Source organism: Triticum aestivum, chromosome 2A (genome assembly GCF_018294505.1).
Source record: "Triticum aestivum cultivar Chinese Spring chromosome 2A, IWGSC CS RefSeq v2.1, whole genome shotgun sequence".
In the NCBI taxonomy this organism is placed as follows: Eukaryota; Viridiplantae; Streptophyta; class Magnoliopsida; order Poales; family Poaceae; genus Triticum; species Triticum aestivum.
Genome location: NC_057797.1, coordinates 330,574,483 through 330,597,143, shown reverse-complemented (window position 1 = coordinate 330,597,143; position 22,661 = coordinate 330,574,483).

Below are 22,661 nucleotides of genomic sequence, written 5' to 3'. Positions count from 1 at the left end.
CGGAGGCATTCATATAGAGTCATATTTTGTTCTAAGTATCGAGTTGTAATTGTTGAGTTGTAAGAAAATAAAAGTGTGATGATCATAATTTTTAGAGCATTGTCCCAAGTGAGGAAAAGGATGATGGAGACTATGATTCCCCCACAAGTCGGGATGAGACTCCGGACGAAAAAAAAGAGGCCATAAAAAAAGAGAAAAAGCCCAAATAAAAAAATGAGAGAAAAAAGAGAAGGGACAATGTTACTATCCTTTTACCACACTTGTGCTTCAAAGTAGCACCATAATCTTCATGATAGAGAGTCTCTCATTTTGTCACTTTCATATACTAGTCGGAATTTTTCATTATAGAACTTGGCTTGTATATTCCAATGATGGGCTTCCTCAAAATGCCCTAGGTCTTCGCGAGCAAGCAAGTTGGATGCACACCCACTTAGTTTCTTTTGTTGAGCTTTCATATACTTATAGCTCTAGTGCATCCGTTGCATGGCAATCCCTACTCACTCACATTGATATCTATTGATGGGCATCTCCATAGCCCGTTGATACGCCTAGTTGATGTGAGACTATCTTCCCCTTTTTTGTCTTCTCCACAACCACCATTCTATTCCACATATAGTGCTATATTCATGGCTCACGCTCATGTATTGCGTATGAAACAATTGCTTGGCTTGTCATCGGGGTTGTGCATGATTTAAATACTTTGTGTGGTGAAGATAGAGCATACCAGACTATATGATTTTGTAGGGATAACTTTCTTTGGCCATGTTATTTTGAGAAGACATGATTGCTTTGTTAGTATGCTTGAAGTATTATTATTTTTATGTCAATATAAACTTTTGTCTTGAATCTTTCGGATCTGAATATTCATACCACAATTAAGAAGAATTACATTGAAATTATGCCAAGTAGCACTCCGCATCAAAAATTCTTTTTTATCATTTACCTACTCGAGGACGAGCAGGAATTAAGCTTGGGGATGTCTGATACGTCTCCAACGTATCTATAAATTTTGATTGCTCCATGCTATATTATCTACTGTTTTGGACCATATTGGGCTTTATTTTCCACTTTTATATTATTTTTGGGACTAACCTATTAACCGGAGGCCCAGCCCAGAATTGCTGTTTTTTTGCCTATTTCAGAGTTTCGAAGAAACGGAATATCAAACGGAGTCCAAACGGAATGAAACCTTCGGGAACGTGATTTTCTCACCGAATATGATCCAGGAGACTTGGACCCTACTTCAAGAAAGCCAAGAGGCGGGCACGATGATGAGGACATCAATACCATTGTTACACCCACAGCCCCTGCTGCTATACATACTGGACCAATTACTAGAGCTCGAGCACTCCAACTAAATTACCAGGTACTTTCGTTTCTTGGTAATGATTCTAATGTTCATGAGAATATGATGCTGTCTAAATTGGATACATTTGTTTTGCTTACAAATGAAGGGCCTAGCTTGGAGAAGGATGAACATTGGATTAAGAACAAGCATGGAGATGATGGCATGCGCAAGGGAACAAGAACGGAGTTACAAGTGATGATTTCAGGACTTTGAAGCCACCATAATGGGTACATGAAGCCTTGGACGAAATATACAAGATGCCACTTCATAAATTTCGTCCCGAGGCTATTATAGGTGCTGCGTCACCTTATTATTGGGCCAGGCCCATGTAATTTTGAAATACATAAGTATAGGCTATTTTTAGAGTCCGTATGTGTGGGGAAACAAGAGATAGGGTTGATTTCGGACCCCTCCACCAAGGGTCACGAAATTCCCCCCTCTTCCTCCATATATACAGCCCTTAGGGCACCGTTTAGACTTTGGGTTTTGTTTAGATTAAAAGTTCGCCATAGCTGCAACTTCGCGTACTTTGTTTGTGTTCAACGACCAGACAAAGGCGTCACAGAACCCCACCTTGATCAATAAAGCTTTCATCTTATATTCGCAATATCCAGATTGCAATCTCAGTTTCTTGCTTGTTCTTCGTTTGCTCGCAGGAAACAGACTCTCGTGGTCAGGTTGATCGTGCTCCAGCGTGGTCAATAACCTCTCGGAGTTGGTTTAGCGATTGCTAAGGCGCGACGTCCTCGCACGTTCGTAGTCGGATCGTCAAAGTCGACTGCCACCAAAGTGATATCCATCATCTCATCGAAAGTGGAAGTCGACTTTGACGATCCGACTACGAACGTGCGAGGACGTCGCGCCTTAGCAATCGCTAAACCAACTCCGAGAGGTTATTGACCACGCCGGAGCATGATCAACCTGACCACGAGGGTCTGTTTCCTGCGAGCAAACGAAGAACAAGCAAGAAACTAAGATTGCAATCTGGATATTGCGAATATAAGATGAAAGCTTTATTGATCAAGGTGGGGTTCTGTGACGCCTTTGTCTGGTCGTTGAACACAAACGAAGTACGCGAAGTTGCAGCTATGGCGAACTTTTAATCTAAACAAAACCCAAAGTCTAAACGGTGCCCTAAGGGTTGTATATATGGAGGAAGAGAGGGGGAATTTCGTGGCCCTTGGTGGAGGGGTCCGAAATCAACCCTATCTCTTGTTTCCCCACACATACGGACTCTAAAAATAGCCTATACTTATGTATTTCGGAATTACATGGGCCTGGCCCAATAAAAAGGTGACACAACACCTATAATAGCCTCGGGACGAAATTTATGAAGTGGCATCTTGTATATTTCGTCCAAGGCTTCATGCACCCATTATGGTGGCTTCAAAGTCCTGAAATCATCACTTGTAACTCCGTTCTTGTTCCTCTTGCGCATGCCATCATCTCCATGCTTGTTCTTGCTCCACTGTTCATCCTTCTCCAAGCTAGGCCCTTCATTTGTAAGCAAAACAAATGTATCCAATTTAGGCAGCATCATATTCTCATGAACATTAGAGTCATTACCAAGAAACGAAAGTACCTGATAATTTAATTGGCGTGCGCGAGCTCTAGTAATTGGTCCCGTATATGTAGCAGTAGGGGCTGTGGGTGTAACAATGTTATTGATGTCCTCATCATCCTCCCCTTCTTGAAATGAAGTCGTCCTCGACGGAAGCTCATCTTCCTCACCCAAATAAGGCTTCAAATCTGCAATGTTAAAAGTGGGACTAACCCCAAAATCTGCAGGCAGCTCAAGTTTATATGCATTATCATTTATTTTCTCTAACACCTTAAAGGGACCATCAGCACGTGGCATTAGCTTTGATTTGCGCAAATCAGGAAATCTATCCTTACGCAAATGTAACCAAACAAGATCTCCAGGTGCAAACACAACATGTTTTCTACCCTTATCTCCAGCAAGTTTATATTTAGCATTCATACGCTCAATGTTTTCCTTAGTTAACTCATGCATTTTTAAAATCAATTCAGCACGTTGTTTAGCATCAAAATTAACCTTCTCCGAAGATGGAAGAGGCAACAAATCAATAGGTGCACGAGGTAGGAAACCATACACAACTTCAAAAGGGCACATCTTAGTAGTAGAATGCAATGAACGATTATAAGCAAATCCAATATGAGGCAAGCATTCCTCCCACATTTTCTTATTATTCTTCAAAACAGCCCTAAGCATAGTAGACAACGTTCTATTGACTACTTCAGTTTGTCCATCAGTTTGGGGGTGACAAGTAGTACTAAAAAGCAGTTTAGTCCCCAACTTAGCCCATAAACATCTCCAAAAGTGGCTAAGAAATTTAGTATCACGATCTGAAACAATAGTATTTGGCACACCATGCAAGCGAATAATTTCACGAAAGAACAAATCAGCAACATTAACAGCATCATCGCTTTTATGACATGGTATAAAGTGTGCCATTTTCGAGAATCTATCCACGACAACAAATATGCTATCCCTCCCCTTCTTTGTTCGAGGTAAACCTAAAACAAAGTCCATAGATATATCCTCCCAAGGAACACTAGGTACAGGCAAAGGCATATATAAACCATGAGGATTGAGTCGTGACTTAGCTTTTTGACATGTAGTGCAGCGAGCAATAAAACGCTCAACATCCCGTCTCATCTTTGGCCAAAAGAAATGTGTAGCAAGTATGTCCTCCGTCTTCTTCACGCCAAAGTGTCCCATTAATCCTCCTCCATGCGCCTCCTGCAACAACAAAAGACAAACGGAGCTAGCTGGAATGCATAGCTTGTTAGCACGAAACACAAATCCATCGTTAACGACGAACTTGTTCCACATTCTTCCTTCTTTACAATTCTGCATTACATCTTTAAAATCAGCATCATGCACATATTGATCTTTGATGGTCTCCAAACCAAATATTTTGAAGTCAAGTTGTGAAAGCATAGTATAGCGACGAGACAATGCATCAGCAATAACATTTTCTTTTCCCTTCTTGTGTTTAATGACATAAGGGAAAGTCTCAATGAATTCAACCCATTTAGCATGTCTACGATTCAGTTTAGCTTGACTTTTAATATGTTTCAAAGATTCATGATCAGAATGTATAACAAATTCTTTGGGCCATAAATAATGTTGCCATGTTTCTAAAGTCCGAACAAGAGCATATAATTCTTTATCATAAGTAGAATAATTCAGACTAGGCCCACTCAATTTTTCAGAAAAGTATGCAACAGGTTTGCCATCTTGTAATAACACACCTCCTAATCCAATTCCACTAGCATCACATTCAAGCTCAAAAGTCTTATTAAAATTAGGAAGTTGGAGTAAAGGAGCATGTGTCAACTTATCTTTCAATACCGAGAAGGCTTCTTCCTGTGCGGTACCCCAAAGAAAAGGCACATCTTTCTTTGTAAGCTCATTGAGAGGTGCAGCAATGGTGCTGAAATCTCTCACAAAACGCCTATAGAATCCAGCGAGGCCAAGAAAACTCCTCACTTGTGTGACCGTTTTGGGTTGCGGCCAACTCTCAATAGCTTCAATCTTGGCTTTATCAACTTCAATTCCCTGTGGAGTAACAACATAGCCAAGAAAAGATACTCGGTCGGTGCAAAAGGTGCACTTCCCAAGGTTACCAAACAAACGTGCATCACGTAGAGCAATAAAAACAGCACGTAAATGTTCCAAATGTTCTTCCAAAGATCTGCTATAAATCAGTATATCATCAAAATAGACTACCACAAATCGTCCAATGAAAGCACGTAAAACTTCGTTCATTAGTCTCATGAAAGTACTAGGCGCATTAGTTAACCCAAAAGGCATGACTAACCACTCATATAATCCAAACTTAGTTTTAAATGCTGTTTTCCATTCATCCCCCAATTTCATACGAATTTGATGGTATCCACTACGCAAATCAACTTTGGAGAATATTGTAGAGCCACTCAATTCATCAAGCATATCATCTAGCCTAGGAATAGGATGACGATAACGAATACTAATATTGTTAATGCCTCTACAATCAACACACATACGCGATGTACCATCCTTTTTCGGCACTAGAATAATAGGAACAACACAAGGACTAAGGGATTCGCGTATATAACCTTTGTCGAGAAGCTCTTGTACTTGACGCATAATCTCCTTCGTCTCCTCCGGATTGGTACGGTATGGCGCACGGTTTGGCAGTGAAGCACCGGGAATTAAGTCGATCTGATGCTCAATCCCTCGAATAGGTGGTAATCCCGGTGGCACGTCTTGTGGAAAGACGTCAGCGAACTCCTGCAAAATGTTAGTGATAGCAGGAGGCAAAGAGGAAGGCACGTCCTCGAATGAAAATAATGCCTCTTTGCACACAAAAGCATAGCAAACAGATTTGCTGAAATCTAGCTCATCAATATCAGATTTGGTGGCAAATAAACATGCACTTTTCAATTTAATTTCAGAAGCAACACTAGATGGTTTATTATTAGGCTTCATTTGTTGCTCAAATTCTTTTGCCACAATCTGATTTTCACTCTTATTCTTCTCTTGTTTTGCTTTATTAGCTCTATTAATATCATCTTTCAAAATAGAATCAGGAGTCATAGGAAGCAAAGTAATATTTTTATCCTTATGAACAAGAGTATACTGATTGTTTCTACCATGGTGTACAGAATTTTTATCAAATTGCCATGGTCTACCAAGTAATAAGTAACATGCTTGCATAGGTACCACATCACAATCAACATAATCAGCATATGTAGATATACTAAAATGCACACGAACAGTACGTGTTACCTTAACCTTGCCGCTGTTGTTGAACCATTGTATGTAGTAAGGATGTGGATGTGGTCTTGTGGTGAGAGAAAGCTTCTCCACCATCTCCATGCTAGCCAAGTTGTTGCAACTCCCTCCATCTATGATGACGCGCACAGAACATTCTTTCACAACTCCCTTGGTATGGAACAAATTGTGCCTCTGATTTTTCTCAGCTTGTGTGACCTGCACACTCAAAACACGTTGAGCAACTAAACATTCATACCTGTCAGCGTCTTCAGGAGCCATGTATTGTGTCTCATGATCAGAATCATCTCCACCATGTTCTTCACGTGTAATAAGAGCCAAAGTCTGCTCATCATAGTCATTAGCGGACTCATATCCACCATCCACGGTAGCAATCATCACACACAGAGATTTGCATTCTCTCGCATAATGACCTCCTCCCTTACAACGACGACAAATAATATCACTTGTGTGCCCTGTTGATGCCATGGAAGAAGAAGAACTCTGTGCAGGCCCAGCAGGTGCGCTCTTGGCAGAAATGGTGGTTGTGCCTGTTTTCTTGTATCACGACTGGAGGAGGCACGTGATTGAGGTGCTGGTGCAGTTGAAGTAGAAGATGCACGCAGTGTCCATGATGAAGGTCGGCCTGCAGAAAAGTTAGTTCGCACCAATGCTTGTCGATCCTGCACTTCACGTTCAGCTTTACAAGCAAGATGGAATAAACGAGTGATATTAGTATACTCCTTATAGTCTAGAATGGTCTGAATCTCTCTATTTAATCCACCCAGAAAACGTTCAAGCATAGCTTCATTCTCCTCAACAATACCACATCTAATCATGCCAGTTTGTAATTCCTGATAATATTCTTCCACATAATTTTTTCCTTGTCTTAAGCGCTGTAATTTTTGAAGCAATTCACGTTGATAATATGGTGGAACCCAACGAGTACGCATAGAAGTTTTCAAAGCAGCCCAAGTAGTTGGAATAGGATATAATCTACAATGTTCAGACCACCATACACACGCAAAACTAGTGAAAGCACAAACAGCAGCAACAACTCGTCTCTCCTCAGGATATTGTAAACATGTAAATCGTTGTTCAGTTTCTAACTCCCAAGTAAGATATATATCAGGAACATATCTACCCTCAAATGGTGGAATATTCAATTTCAGTTTAGGAATATGGACATCATCTCGTACCTGAGGTGGTGGTGCAGGCCTACCATTACGAATATATACCTGAGGTCGACCTTGTGGTGGTGGTGCAAGTGGCTGCATGTAGTGCTGATTTTGATCAACCTCATCCTCATAATCTCCCACATAATCATCCTCCTCCGCATCAGCAGCAGGAGCCACAGAAGTATCAACAGCAGCACCAACAGTTTGGCCAAACGCAAGAGGAACACGGCTCGCTCGGCGAAGGTCTGTTTCGCGACATGGAGGTAGTCGTTGTTGTTGTTGTTGGAGAGGTGCGTTAGGTGCAGCGGGTGGTGGTGGTGGAAGACGCGCGAGCAATTCATTAAACTTGTTATCGAGCTTTGTTTCGAACATCTTCTCCATGCCATCTATCTTCTCCATGGCCTCTTCAAATCTGTTTAGCACATCTTGCACCTGTCCACTCATCATTTGCTGAAATTTATCATGCAAATCCTTATTCATCATGTTCTCCTAGTTAGTCTCGTCGGCTTGTGATCCTGGCATGGTTAGCAGCAATAGAAACACACAAGAATATGATCCTACAGACTACTAACAAGAGGTGGTGGTGGGTGTCACAAATCCGTCAAGCAAATCTCAAATTCTTACCAGTTCTTACCCAGCAGCAGGCGGTGATCGGCAACCGTTGTAGTCAAAAACTCTCAAAGCTTGGATAGAGCGATTACCAGGGAGAGTCAAACGCACGACGTAGATGTATGTGGAGCTGGGAAGGCTTATAATATGGTAGCAAAAAGGGTCAGCAATAATCAATTCAGAGATGCAAAGTTGAATAAACGCTCAACGACGGTACGGTGCTGGTCCTAGGCTAGACTGTGCTAGAGACGCGAGCGTAGAACACCAACAAAATCACGGCGTGGCACGTAAACAAGGGAAAAGCACACTCTGGATTTTTTTTCGCTCTTTCTTTTGCGCTGCTTTTTTTTGCGAAAAATCACTATAATGGCGAGTGTCTCAAAACTCATCCCAGGTCAAACTGACAGGATGGGCACGAAATTTTTTCGACCAATTTTTTTTTTCGACTGCCCGGACCCAAAAACTGGAAACGGGTCAAAAAAAACTTCCTATAATGGCACCTGTCTCAAAACACTCAGAAACACCTAAAAATAGGATAGCCAGAATTTTTTTTGAAAAATGCGTTTTCGAAAATTTTTGGGCCTAAACGGAGGGTGGTTTCCGGACTCTTTTTTTTTCCGAAACCTACTCCGGCAAGGAAACACGAATCGGAAACTAGATGGATCTCGAAAACAAACCTAATATGCAAGGAACTTGGATTGATGGTGGATATATGTTGGTGGTATATGGCAGCGGTGGTAGTAGCGGTGGTAGTATATGGATATGGATCGGTGGTGGTATATGGATACGGATTGGTGGTGGTATATGGATACGGATTCAGAGCGGTGGTGGTAGATGGCAGGGGCGATGATGATGGTGCGGCGGCGGCGTGACAACTTATGACCAGAACTCGAAACTCTAAAAGACTAGACTCTAAGATCAGCAACTAGACCGACGATGCAACCGCAAATTCAACAAAGCAAAACCCTAAAAAGATTATGCAAAGGCTCAGATTGGTTCGGATATGATGAACTAACCCTAATTTTTTTGTGTGGCTTTTTCGTGGACTGTAGGTATGAAGAACAGACTCGATCTAAACTACGAAAAACTGTAAAATCTCACCGAGCAACCTGGAAATCTGATACCACTTGATAGAGGCAAAGGTGTCCCGTCTTTCGATGAGATGATGGATATCGCTTTGGTGGAAGTCGACTTTGACGATCCGACTACGAACGTGCGAGGACGTCGCGCCTTAGCAATCGCTAAACCAACTCCGAGAGGTTATTGACCATGCCGGAGCACGATCAACCTGACCACGAGGGTCTGTTTCCTGCGAGCAAACGAAGAACAAGCAAGAAACTAAGATTGCAATCTGGATATTGCGAATATAAGATGAAAGCTTTATTGATCAAGGTGGGGTTCTGTGACGCCTTTGTCTGGTCGTTGAACACAAACGAAGTACGCGAAGTTGCAGCTATGGTGAACTTTTAATCTAAACAAATCCCAAAGTCTAAACGGTGCCCTAAGGGCTGTATATATGGAGGAAGAGAGGGGGAATTTCGTGGCCCTTGGTGGAGGGGTCCGAAATCAACCCTATCTCTTGTTTCCCCACACATACGGACTCTAAAAATAGCCTATACTTATGTATTTCGAAATTACATGGGCCTGGCCCAATAAAAAGGTGACGCAGCACCTATAATAGCCTCGGGACGAAATTTATGAAGTGGCATCTTGTATATTTCGTCCAAGGCTTCATGCACCCATTATGGTGGCTTCAAAGTCCTGAAATCATCACTTGTAACTCCGTTCTTGTTCCCCTTGCACATGCCATCATCTCCATGCTTGTTCTTGCTCCACTGTTCATCCTTCTCCAAGCTAGGCCCTTCATTTGTAAGCAAAACAAATGTATCCAATTTAGGCAGCATCATATTCTCATGAACATTAGAATCATTACCAAGAAACGAAAGTACCTGATAATTTAATTGGCGTGCGCGAGCTCTAGTAATTTGTCCCGTATATGTAGCAGTAGGGGCTGTGGGTGTAACAATGGTATTGATGTCCTCATCACCAGAGCTCCGCCGGAGGGGGCATCCATCACGGAGGGCTTCTACATCATCATAGCCTCTCTGATGAAGTGTGAGTAGTTTACCTCAGACCTTCGGGTCCATAGTTAGTAGCTAGATGGCTTCTTCTCTCTTTTTGGATCTCAATACAATGTTCTCCCCCTCTCTCATGGAGATCTATTCGATGTAATCTTCTTTTGCGGTGTGTTTGTTGAGACCGATGAAATGTGGGTTTATGATCAAGATTATCTATGAACAATATTTGAATCTTCTCTGAATTCTTTTATGTACGATTGGTTATCTTTGCAAGTCTCTTCGAATTATCAGTTTGGTTTGGCCTACTAGATTGGTTTTTCTTGCAATGGGAGAAGTGCTTAGCTTTGGGTTCAATATTGCGGTGTCCTTTCCCAGTGATAGTAGGGGCAGCAAGGCACGTATTGTATTGTTGCCATCGAGGATAACAAGATGGTTTTTTTATCATACTACATCATGTCATCTTGCTTAAGGCGTTACTCTGTTTTCTTGAACTTAATACTCTAGATGCATGCTGGATAGCGGTCGATGAGTGGAGTAATAGTAGTAGATGCAGGCAGGAGTCGGTCTACTTGTCTCGGATGTGATGCCTATATACATGATCATACCTAGATATTCGCATAACTATGCTCAATTCTGTCAATTGCTCAACAGTAATTCGTTCACCCACCGTAAAATACTTATGCTCTTGAGAGAAGCCACTAGTGAAATCTATGGCCCCCGGGTATATCTTCATCATATTAATCTTCCATCACTTTACTATTGCTTTGCCTTTTTACTTTGCTTTTTATTTTCCTTTGCATCTTTATCACAAAAATACCAAAAGTATTATCTATCATCTCTATCAGATCTCACTCTCGTAATTGACCGTGAAGGGATTGACAACCCCTATTCGCGTTGGTTGCGAGGAGTTATTTGCTTTGTGTAGGTACGAGGGACTCGCGTGTAGCCTCCTATTAGATTGATACCTTGGTTCTCAAAAACTGAGGGAAATACTTACGCTACTTTGCTGCATCATCATTTCCTCTTCGGGGAAATCCAATGTAGTGCTCAAGAGGTAGCAGTTCTCGCCCCCTCTCTCTAAATATCGCAATTGTGCACTCCTTCATAGTATCCCTCCACTCGGCCTATCGCACCATCTTCTAGCCCCCCATCGGATTTTGCCACATGTAATATCTAGCAGACTCCATGGTTGAACTTAAGCATAATGCACAAATCTCAAAACAACAATGGTTCTCCTTTGTTCTAGAATCTTCCGTATCATAACTGCCCAAACTTTTTTTCTAGTTGAATTGCCATTATTTATTTTTACTTTATGCTTTACAATGCACAATTCCATGAATCGTAAAATAGATTAAGGGCTTCTTTGATTTAAAGGATTCTCGAAGGAATTTTGGAGGATTCTAATCCTTAGGAATTTTTCCTATCTTGGTTGTTTGATTCATAGGATTGTAAACCATAGGACTTTTTTCCATATGATTCATTTGCACTAGATTTCATAGGAAACACCCCATCCACTCAAACCTCTTTGAAACAATTCTGCGTTTTTTCTATGCACAATCAAACACTCGTACCATCCTGTAGGATTCAAGACGACATTCCACTCTAATCCCATGATCTTCCTATTCCCGCATTTTGGAAATCCTACGAATCAAAGAGGCCCTAGGTTTTTTATAAAAACTAATTGATTTTGAATGGGATGAACTATAAGAATTAAATGAAGGTCTACATCAGGCATATATGACTCAGAGCTTACATGCTACAGTGTGGTATTTATTCGTAATTTGGTTGCAAAATCTGACGCGTGCAATGCACGTGTACCTTACTAGTACTTCAAGGATGTGCAAAACACAATGGCACGCTACACAGTGTCTCTCTTACAGTTCATGAAGCCACGTGGCACATGTGGAGGTGTTGTCGCGACATCCTTGGGTAGATTGATCACAGTGACGTGCTGCTGGTTCCAGAAGAATGTACTCGTCCTCCCTGAGCCGCACTGGCAGTACATGCATGAAGTGAAGATGTGCATGCACGCCACGCACGCACTCATTCCCTCGCACGCACACGCGGGTACACGGGCGGATGCAATTTTGTACCAAGATCCACCCCATGTGATAATTTGACGCGTGTAAAGTCCTTCACTTCATTGATGGTCAATTAATACAACACATGCAAATTGAGCGGACGTGAGGGCAGAAGAAAGACATTACTACTCCACTGCGCGCATGCGAGTAGTTAAATCATGGGTTGCTAGTAGTACTTCCATTGGTCTCCTTCGTATTTTGTGCCAATTTTTGACAGTAACATAATATTTACGCATCTGAGCGGTGTAGTCTACTTGAAATTTATGTTCCACTAAACTCATCGGGAGCCGTTTCGGGCCTCGAAACCAAAAACCATCAATTAATCTTTACCTTGTTCCCATCACATTCGAAAGTACTAGTGCTAAAATTAAGTGCAAGCCTGCTCACACCTACCAGTACGTACCAAACCTGAACGTGTTCCCACTATGCAGGTTTTAGTACTAGTGCTAGTACTTAGGTTATAAAAAGGGGAACTACCTAACCGAAAATTACTCTACCTTCCTCCTCATAAGTCCTCCTTCTTCGTCCGTCCTTGCCATGGCCGGTGTGCAGAGCTCTAGGTCGAGAACTACTCGTAACAAGGGAGCGGCAACCAAGGCTGCAGAAAAAAAGAGGGCTCGACGCCACGCAGAGACCTCGAAAGATCTCTCACGGGCAGGCGATGGCTCCCGGGAGCGCCCTAGACGCGGAGGTGAACATGCCGAGCTGGCGGCGCTGGAGTCATTATCCCTCGACGGCATGCCCAATCAGCTCAATAAGCACCTCAATAAGCAGAAGGAGTTCATCCACAGCTTGGTGGAGCTGCTGAACGAGAGCCTTGACGACATGCCCGCTGAGCTCAATGAGTAGGGGGTTGACCGCTGGCTTGGTGATGCTTCTGAAGAAGAGCATTGCCTCAGAGAAGAAGGCGACCGACGAAATCCTGCAACTTCAGGAGGACAAGGCGAAGCTCTGCCACGAGCTCAACCTGCTGAAGGAGGAGAACGCCGGCTGGAAGAAGCTGCATGAGAATAGTAGTTCCTCGATGAGGATGTTGCAGGCCCTAGTCATGGAACAGAAGGAGGAGTTGGCGAAGCTCCGCATCGAGCACCCGGCTGCTGTCAAGGTACGTAATGCGGCCGTGGAACAAATGATGAAGGCTCGCGTCGAGAAATCCCGCGTCATGGACACAATGATGAAGATGGCGGAGGAGACGCGCAAGGAGATGGAGGTCATGGAGGCGATGAAGAAGCAGTTACGACTCCGCGGCCAGCAACCCTTCATGTAGTGAGAGCAGCGCCCCAGACTTGTGTGTGCGTCTTCCTTCTTTTTTTGGGGTGATAATCCTCCTTCTTGTTTTGCTCCTGTGTTTCTTATTTTGCTTCGGGTGTTTCGCCGCACGTGTCACCTTCTCTGCGAGGCATGAATAGAACAATGCTAAAAATGAGATGACTAGCAAATTAGATCATTCTTTATCGCCAATAGAACAATGCCTCTTGCTAGTAATATATAATAAGAGTAGAGAGTAGAGGATATGGCACTGGGTTGTGTGTTTCGTGCTCCTCCGTCGTACTCCAGTGGAAAACTTGAGTATATCACACGGTTCTTTGTTCCTCCTCAGGTCGTCGGCACATTTATACGAGCAGTCAAATCACAAGGCCCCGCCTTCCAGCAGTAATGAGCCGTCAAATCACAAAGGTCCTCGCCTCTCGTGAAAAGGACCAAGCTAGACTAGCCTGCCCTCTAGCCTTTTAAAAAATGTATACATTTGTACAGTAGTAGTATTGAGGATTGCGCGATGGAGCAAAACTAACAAGATGTAATTAAAGAAAAAAGGTGGTACATATAGAGAGCGCTCGTCGCCAAATTATGCATATACTATATGACACTACCCACTATGAAGGTACTAGTAACATAGACTAGTAACTGGTCTATGTTACTCTCCACTATGACCAGCCAAAGTCGAGGCGCGCATACCAACAAGGGCCTAGTTGTGTCTATACTTGGACAACTCACTCGACTGCATGCGCACCAGGCAGACGAAGCTCATGTCGTGTTGGTGCCGTGTGCGGCCCGCACATTAACCAAAACCTCGCGCCTCCATCTTAGCCTCCGCGTTTAAAACATCTCAATCTCAAGGCCAAGGAGCAACGTGAAACCTATGATAGAGCCAATCGGATGGTTGAGAACACTACAATTCGTAGCTATAGATGCGTGTGTGAGAGAGGACGAGTGCGTGCTTGCACCTCTTCTCAGAGTACAACTGTATGTGGGTGGCATCGACCTAGGGAGCAGTGATGGTGCGTGCGAGAAGTCCCGAGAGATAGGTGTAATGCGTCTGAAAAAAAGACTAGTCTATAGCTCGCCACGAGGCTATTCCTGTCGAACGCCAAGCGTAAGATATGTATCCGACGGTGCCAGTTTTTGCACGTACACAGCAGTAGAAAAAGAACTAGTACCATGGCATATGCTACACCACGGCCGAGAAAACGTGTCGATGTTACGCCATCCGGGAATAGTGCTGCACTTCAAAACTAGAACCGTCAATAAATTTTGAGCGCGTCTTGTCACATTCCAAATTACTACTACTACCACGCTATATTTAATTGCAAACCTGTTCACACCAATCACAACCTAAATGGTTTACCACTTAGGAGCGTATTAGTAGTACTCGGTTATAAATACTACTATGCTAAGATGACTGCACATTCCTCCTCAACTCCTCATCCACAAAAAACAATCAAGTCAATCAAGCCATAGCCAGCGTGAGTTTTGGGTCGAGAGATTTCCACCAGGGAGAGGTGAGCATGGAATAGGAAGCACGAGAGATGTCCCGCCTCGCCGCGAAAGCAACCGACATGTCCAGCCGTGCAGAATTAGTAGCACAGAGGTCCCGCCACGCCGCCGAAGCAGCACAGAGGTCCCGTCATGCCGTTGATGTAGCAGACTGGTCCGGCCACGCCATGGAAGCAGCAGAGATGTCCTGCCGCGCCGCCAAAGCAGCAGGGAGGTCCCGCCGCGCCGCGGCGGCCTGGGAAAATTTCTCGCGGGCAGGCGGGGACTCTTACAGGCGCATGCATGCGATAGTCCATAGCCAGATGGATCAGATCTCCAGCTGGGCAAGGATGCAGGACGAGGCTACCAGTGTCATCCGACAACTGGGGGAGGGCAATGCGAAGCTCCGGGGCGAGCGTGACCTACTGAGGGCGAAGATCACTGGAAGGGCGAAGCAGGAGGAGGAGACCGCTGCCGTGTTGTAGAGGACAGGCGTATTAAGGACATGAAACTGATGAAAGAGATCATCACCCGCCGCGAGAGCTAGTCTTCACGACCTGCAGCGCATAAAGAAAGTAGAGAACAACGAGCTAGATCGTTGTATGCGTCTTCCTTCTTCTTTTGCCCTTGTGTATTTCGGGCATAGCCACGTGTGGCTTTTTTAATTATCTTCCTAATTATGTAAGACAATTATTATCCACTCTCGTCGTCCTTATATATATATATATATTCATCAGTCTTGCTATAAGTCGTAGTAGATGCTATATAGGTCCGTCGGATCTTACATCAAGATCCGTGCAAAATTTTCTTTTCATATTTTCTTTTCTCTCTCTTAAATCTTAGTCGAGTGAGACATTGCCACGCCATTAAAGAGAGGCTCGGGTGCCATTAATGGAGACCTTGGGAGAGAGGTGGACGACAGATGGAGGTCAAAGAGCTCTCCTCCCGATAAGCTCGTGCAGGGGTCTGATCGCACGCCTCCCGTACTCAAATAGCTACCCTGCACGACGCCTCCTAACTAATAAAAAAGGGGACGCGTGGCGGCACGTAAATGGTAAATAGAACGCCCGCGGTTTCAATAATACTTGTGTTTCCGATTGTAACGTGACAACACTTGTTCCAAAATGACTTTGTTGATTGTTAATGTGCGCGCCTTCGCAAATCAGACAGCAAAATTACCGCAGTATGTTGGTGCCATGTCATGGCACCAAGCCAAGTTCCATGATTTTCATGCGTGTTTTGGCTTTACAGGAATTAAAAAACCAAGTTTCTCAATGTTTCCAGCCGAGCCATGACGCCTAGACGTTTGAATTTCATTCCCATTTCTGGCATGGGACCTAGAAATTTACCCGAGGACACACGTGTGATTTTTCAACCAGCTTTGGTGCACTGGAGCATGTGCTTGTATTTAAAATTTGAATTATGCACACAAAGGTAACACGTTCCCTCTCAGAACCACGAGCCTTCTTGAGAGAAGCTCCGGTTTGTAAGAAACTTATACCAAATATTGTTCCTATTCTGCAATTTTTTTACCACAGCATGGTAGTACCATGACATGACACCATGCCAAGTTTCATGATTTTCAGGCGTGTTTTGGATTTACAAGAATTTTAAAACCAAGCTTCTTAATGTTCTCGGCTGAACCACGATGCCCAGATGTTTGAATTTCATTCCCATTTCTTGCATGCGACCTAGAAATTCACCCGAGGACACACATGTGATTTTCAGTCAACTTTGGTGCACAGGAGCATGTGCTTGTAGTTAAAATTTGAATTATGCACATTAAATGACCAGAAACTCAATTAATGTATAAAAAAGGCCAAACGAACCCGGAATAATTCCAAAATTTAACAGGGCACTCATATAGTTCAATGTTGCCTCTGTAAAGAAAATCTGGCGGGAGGCAGCATATATTGTTTCGCACACAAAGGTATAAAGAAATAAATAAATTAGCCCTATTTAATTCTTGGGTTCTTATTATCTATGCCACTAGTTGTGTATCACTACTCAGTTTGCCATTAGAAGTTACAACTACTCAAAAAATGCCATCGACCCGTGAGATGCCTGCTCAAAAATGCAATTAGATATCTAAAAATGCCATCGTTAAGTTAGATGTTTGCTCAGAAATGCCATTAGACATTGTTATTTTCACGTCAAACCCGTTGACCATGTTACATGACAAAAATAAGCCAATTCTCACAATGATAAGTTAATGGTGTCCAACACAACACACCCCTCAAATAAAACTAAGCATCCTGGAATTCTTTGACAAAACTAAGCACCCTGAAATTCTTTGACAACTAAACTGCTGGCTATATGATGTTGGCCATATATATTGTACGTATATAATGTCAAGAATAGAGTGGTAGTACTATACCAACTAAAAGATGAAATGTACGAAATATAACAAGAAGAAACATAACATAGTTCTGCTGGGGGATCAGCACAACACACCTCTCAAATAAAACTAAGCACACCAGAAATTAAACTAAGCAACTAATCCGGTAGACACTGCATTAGAACCACCATGAGCAACGACACTGCCACCTTACTTGGAGTCCTCGTCCACGTCCTCGACTTCGTCCTTGTCCCTCTTCCTCTTGGGCGATACTTCTTTGCTTGAACCGCACACTTGGCTCTTGCTCTTCATCCAACCCTTGTAGATATTGAAACAAAGGTAGCCATCCATTGCAGCGTAGTAGATGTGGTCTATATCTAGTACAGTCCACTGCCATGCACGATGAAACGTGTGCGGAGCTTTCTTCAGTTCGCCGTACATAGGATGAACCATGGCTCCTGCCAGGGTCAACATTGAAGGCTGATCAAGGAAGGGCACCAGCCCTTCCTTCTGGAGGTCGAAGGGGTCGCCTACAACGAGTCCTATCCGACCCAGGATTTCCTTGTCGTTCAACAGTAACAAATTTGACTCGGCCGCCCTTGAGGAAGTTCTTAAATTCCTCGCACTCAATGTCGGCATGGCATATGTGGTAGACCAAGCATAAGTCATGCACACAAACCTGGATCACGGCGGGCTTCTTCTTCTCTGCCTCCTTTAGTTTCTTCTCGCTTCCCAGGACTGTGGTGTACTCAACATCTAGCCCAGCGACCCACTCATCATTTGAGTTTTCGAACATGCGTTTGAAGCAAGCAAGGCATTCTTTCACCATTGTGGAAGAATGGGTGTAGATGACGTCAAACTCATCGTCAGTGATGGTTCTAACCTTGTACTCACCGCCGATCATGGAGATTTGGGACGCCATGGATTTGGGAGGAGGGTTAGGATTAGTGGGACTGCCATAATGTGAAAGGACGGGACGACTAGGAGCGGTCTATCGATTGTAAAAATGTCGAGTGGGGGGCGCGTGCGAATGGCAGGGTAGTGGCTTGCTTGGTGGATAAATGGATTCATGCACAGTACCATGGGGGCCCAATTAGATGTCATGTCTACTCGACGCCCAATTAAATGGCTTTCGATGTCATGTCAAGCGTCGGGAAAATTACAGGTGATACGAAGCTTTCCATTCTCCCATGATATGGGCTTCCGAGAGCCCTTGGATCTGAGATCGAACGGTTGCATGGCGTGATTCTAGACCTATGGGTGAATATCCTATCCTAGAGGGTTATTCTGTAAATTTTCAGCAACTTAGCATGCGACCGTTCGATCTCAGATCCAAGGGCTGCCAGCAGCCCGTATCATGGTCGCGCCTACCACGACCGTCGCCTCACTCGTGCGGTCGCGCCCTTGGAGATTTAACACGGTGCGTTAGGCTATCTGATGTTGGCATGTCATACATAGTCATCACTTAGTCACTCATACAACAAGGTTAGCTATAAGGTTGGCTATGAGAGTATTTTTGTTTACTTCTCTCTATCTCTTTCTTCGTAGTATTTATTGCATTTGCCAAGGAGTGACCTCTTCCAATGAAATGGTGCTTAGATGAGGTGCTATGGGCATTAAATAGCTTAGCAACTCAAGTCCCCAATGCATAGGTGCTTAGTTTTTTGTTGCTAAGTTTGCTTCATCTAGGTACACGCGCTTATCACCGTTTCTTCCTGGGGTCACCAAACTAGTCTCTCTCTTCTTAATTAACTTACCACATCAGACTTTATGCCTATGTGGCAGGCTTAGCACCTGTATGATCAAGTACAATAGTGGGCTATAAGCCCGCTTTACATGGCATTTTTGCATATGTGGGGAAAAGAGGCAAGGAAAAAGTGGAGGAGTGGGCTCTCAAGCAAGAGCCAGCCTCTACATGGTGGAGCATCGGGAGAGGCACCTGTATGGAGGTGGACAGGAATTGGGAGACTCAAGCCGGTCATAGCGCCGTAGTTAAAATGATAATGGCAAGTCAAATCACCGGGCCCCACCTGTCCAGCAGTAACTCATTGTCAAATCACACAGCCCTACATTTGTAGCAGCCTACTCCCTCATCTTCTCGCGTCTCTGTCGAATCGACTAGGCAGAACTGCCCCGCCTATAGCACGGGAAAAGCCCCGCCCTCGACTTTTAAATAGCACGGTATACTAATTTTGTATCCATGGATTGCACCATGGAGCAAAGCCTCAAGAAAACGGCGGTACACATGTACGGAGTATACAGCACGCCCGCCGCGTTCGCGTCGCACCCCAGACGGTCGATCGGTCTGGCAGGCCGCTCTCCGAATGGAACGCGTGTCATATTGCGTTTGCACACACATGTGGGACCGCAATTGAGAACCGACCATAGGCACACTCCCCGGCCCCGCAAGTCGGGTGAGTTAATAGAAGTACATACGTTGGTACCTGGATGATCCCTGCAAGACACGAAAGATCAGTTCATCCATGCATATGACCAGACTCCAGCAGACACGCCTGGATTGGCTATCATCTACATATCATGCACGCTGTGTTGTACAGGTCTGTAGTTCTAGTGAGAAATCTAAAAAAAGGTTTCTTGTCATCTCACAAAATTAGGTGTCATGTGCTTCGGATCACTGCGAGGGTTAAACAGCGACAACTGAGTTGGGCTAGTCAATGGGGGCACATGCACGAAGACTACTCGACTGCCATCTAGGCCAAGCCGGCTATGTTAATTAGGACATCTATCGACGGACCCCTTTTCTACAAGTTTATCTTTCATTTGAGCTTTGATCCTCGTCTAGTTTGTCCGTCGGGATTCATCTTGTCTCCTTTGGGCAGTGAGGTTATGATTTCTTGTCATGTGGCATTTTTTCGTGTTATATGTTATAATCCGGTGCTTCAGATCAGAATGACGACAACTGCGCCTCCGGGGCACGTGCATGAAGACTTCTCGACAGTCATTGCCGAGGTCAAGCCGGCTCCGGCCGGTAGACAAAAGAAAACTAGTACTCCACTATATAGGCAGGAGCCTCCGCGCTTTCTTGCTAGTGTTGCTCTCTTCACACTGTCTCGTCCTCTCCAGATCTAAACACGACAGCGGTGGCCACACCCTCTCTCTCTGTACTCACCGCTGGTCACAGATCTAGCCGGATCCTCTCCGCCGGGGAAGGTGAGAAGGTGCAACGTTCACGCGGTCGTCCTCGGCGATGGCTCTTACCCACTGCCGGCGCGTCCCGATCAGCGTGCCTTGCCGTTCTCTCCCAAGCATCGCTAGCGAGGGAGGGTCTCCCACCCCTTCTTCCTCGCTGCCGTAGTGTGGGCAGATCCGGCCTCCCGCCACCCACCTAGCGACATCCTGGCGACCCTCAGGAATAACTTCCTTCGAAACCGGCCTTGCTCTACTTCCCGAGCTCCTGACATCGCTGCACTTGTATCTTTTACTATTTCTCAGGCCCCCTCGTGTAGATAGGATCGATCGGCTGTTCGAAAACCACCTAATTTTTTACTGTTAAGAGGTAAAACTAGTTCATGCACTCGAATCTAGTAGTACTTGGTTCAAACAAGGAAGAAAGGGGTGGGGGTGGGGGAAGATTTGTTACCTGAATCTATGATAGAGGCAAAGGTGTCCCGTCTTTCGATGAGATGATGGATATCGCTTTGGTGGCAGTCGACTTTGACGATCCGACTATGAACGTGCGAGGACGTCGCGCCTTAGCAATCGCTAAACCAACTCCGAGAGGTTATTGACCACGCCAGAGCATGATCAACCTGACCACGAGGGTCTGTTTCCTGCGAGCAAACGAAGAACAAGCAAGAAACTGAGATTGCAATCTGGATATTGCGAATATAAGATGAAAGCTTTATTGATCAAGGTGGGGTTCTGTGACGCCTTTGTCTGGTCGTTGAACACAAACGAAGTACGCGAAGTTGCAGCTATGGCGAACTTTTAATCTAAACAAAACCCGATGTCTAAACGATGCCCTAAGGGCTGTATATATGAAGGAAGAGGGGGGGGGGGGATTTCGTGGCCCTTGGTGGAGGGGTCCGAAATCAACCCTATCTCTTATTTCCCCACACATACGTACTCTAAAAATAGCCTATACTTATGTATTTCGAAATTACATGGGCCTGGCCCAATAATAAGGTGAGGCAGCACCTAAAATAGCCTCGGGACGAAATTTATGAAGTGGCATCTTGTATATTTCGTCCAAGGCTTCATGCACCCATTATGGTGGCTTCAAAGTCCTGAAATCATCACTTGTAACTCCGTTCTTGTTCCCCTTGCACATGCCATCATCTCCATGCTTGTTCTTGCTCCAATGTTCATCCTTCTCCAAGCTAGGCCCTTCATTTGTAAGCAAAACAAATGTATCCAATTTAGGCAGCATCATATTCTCATGAACATTAGAATCATTACCAAGAAACAAAAGTACCTGGTAATTTAGTTGGCGTGCACGAGCTCTAGTAATTGGTCCAGTATGTATAGCAGCAGGGGCTGTGGGTGTAACAATTGTATTGATGACCTCATCATCCTCCCCTTCTTGAAATGAAGTCGTCCTCGACGGAAGCTCATCTTCCTCACCCAAATAAGGCTTCAAATCTGCAATGTTAAAAGTGGGACTAACCCCAAAATCTGCAGGCAGCTCAAGTTTATATGCATTATCATTTATTTTCTCTAACACCTTAAAGGGACCATCAGCACGTGGCATTAGCTTTGATTTGCGCAAATCAGGAAATCTATCCTTACGCAAATGTAACCAAACAAGATCTCCAGGTGCAAACACAACATGTTTTCTACCCTTATCTCCAGCAAGTTTATATTTAGCATTCATACGCTCAATGTTTTCCTTAGTTAACTCATGCATTTTTAAAATCAATTCAACATGTTGTTTAGCATCAAAATTAACCTTCTCCGAAGATGGAAGAGGCAACAAATCAATAGGTGCACGAGGTAGGAAACCATACACAACTTCAAAAGGGCACATCTTAGTAGTAGAATGCAATGAACGATTATAAGCAAATTCAATATGAGGCAAGCATTCCTCCCACATTTTCTTATTATTCTTCAAAACAGCCCTAAGCATAGTAGACAACGTTCTATTGACTACTTCAGTTTGTCCATCAGTTTGGGGGTGACAAGTAGTACTAAAAAGCAGTTTAGTCCCCAACTTAGCCCATAAACATCTCCAAAAGTGGCTAAGAAATTTAGTATCACGATCTGAAACAATAGTATTTGGCACACCATGCAAGCGAATAATTTCACGGAAGAACAAATCAGCAACATTAACAACATCATCGCTTTTATGACATGGTATAAAGTGTGCCATTTTCGAGAATCTATCCACGACAACAAATATGCTATCCCTCCCCTTCTTTGTTTGAGGTAAACCTAAAACAAAGTCCATTGATATATCCTCCCAAGGAACACTAGGTACAGGCAAAGGCATATATAAACCATGAGGATTGAGTCGTGACTTAGCTTTTTGACAT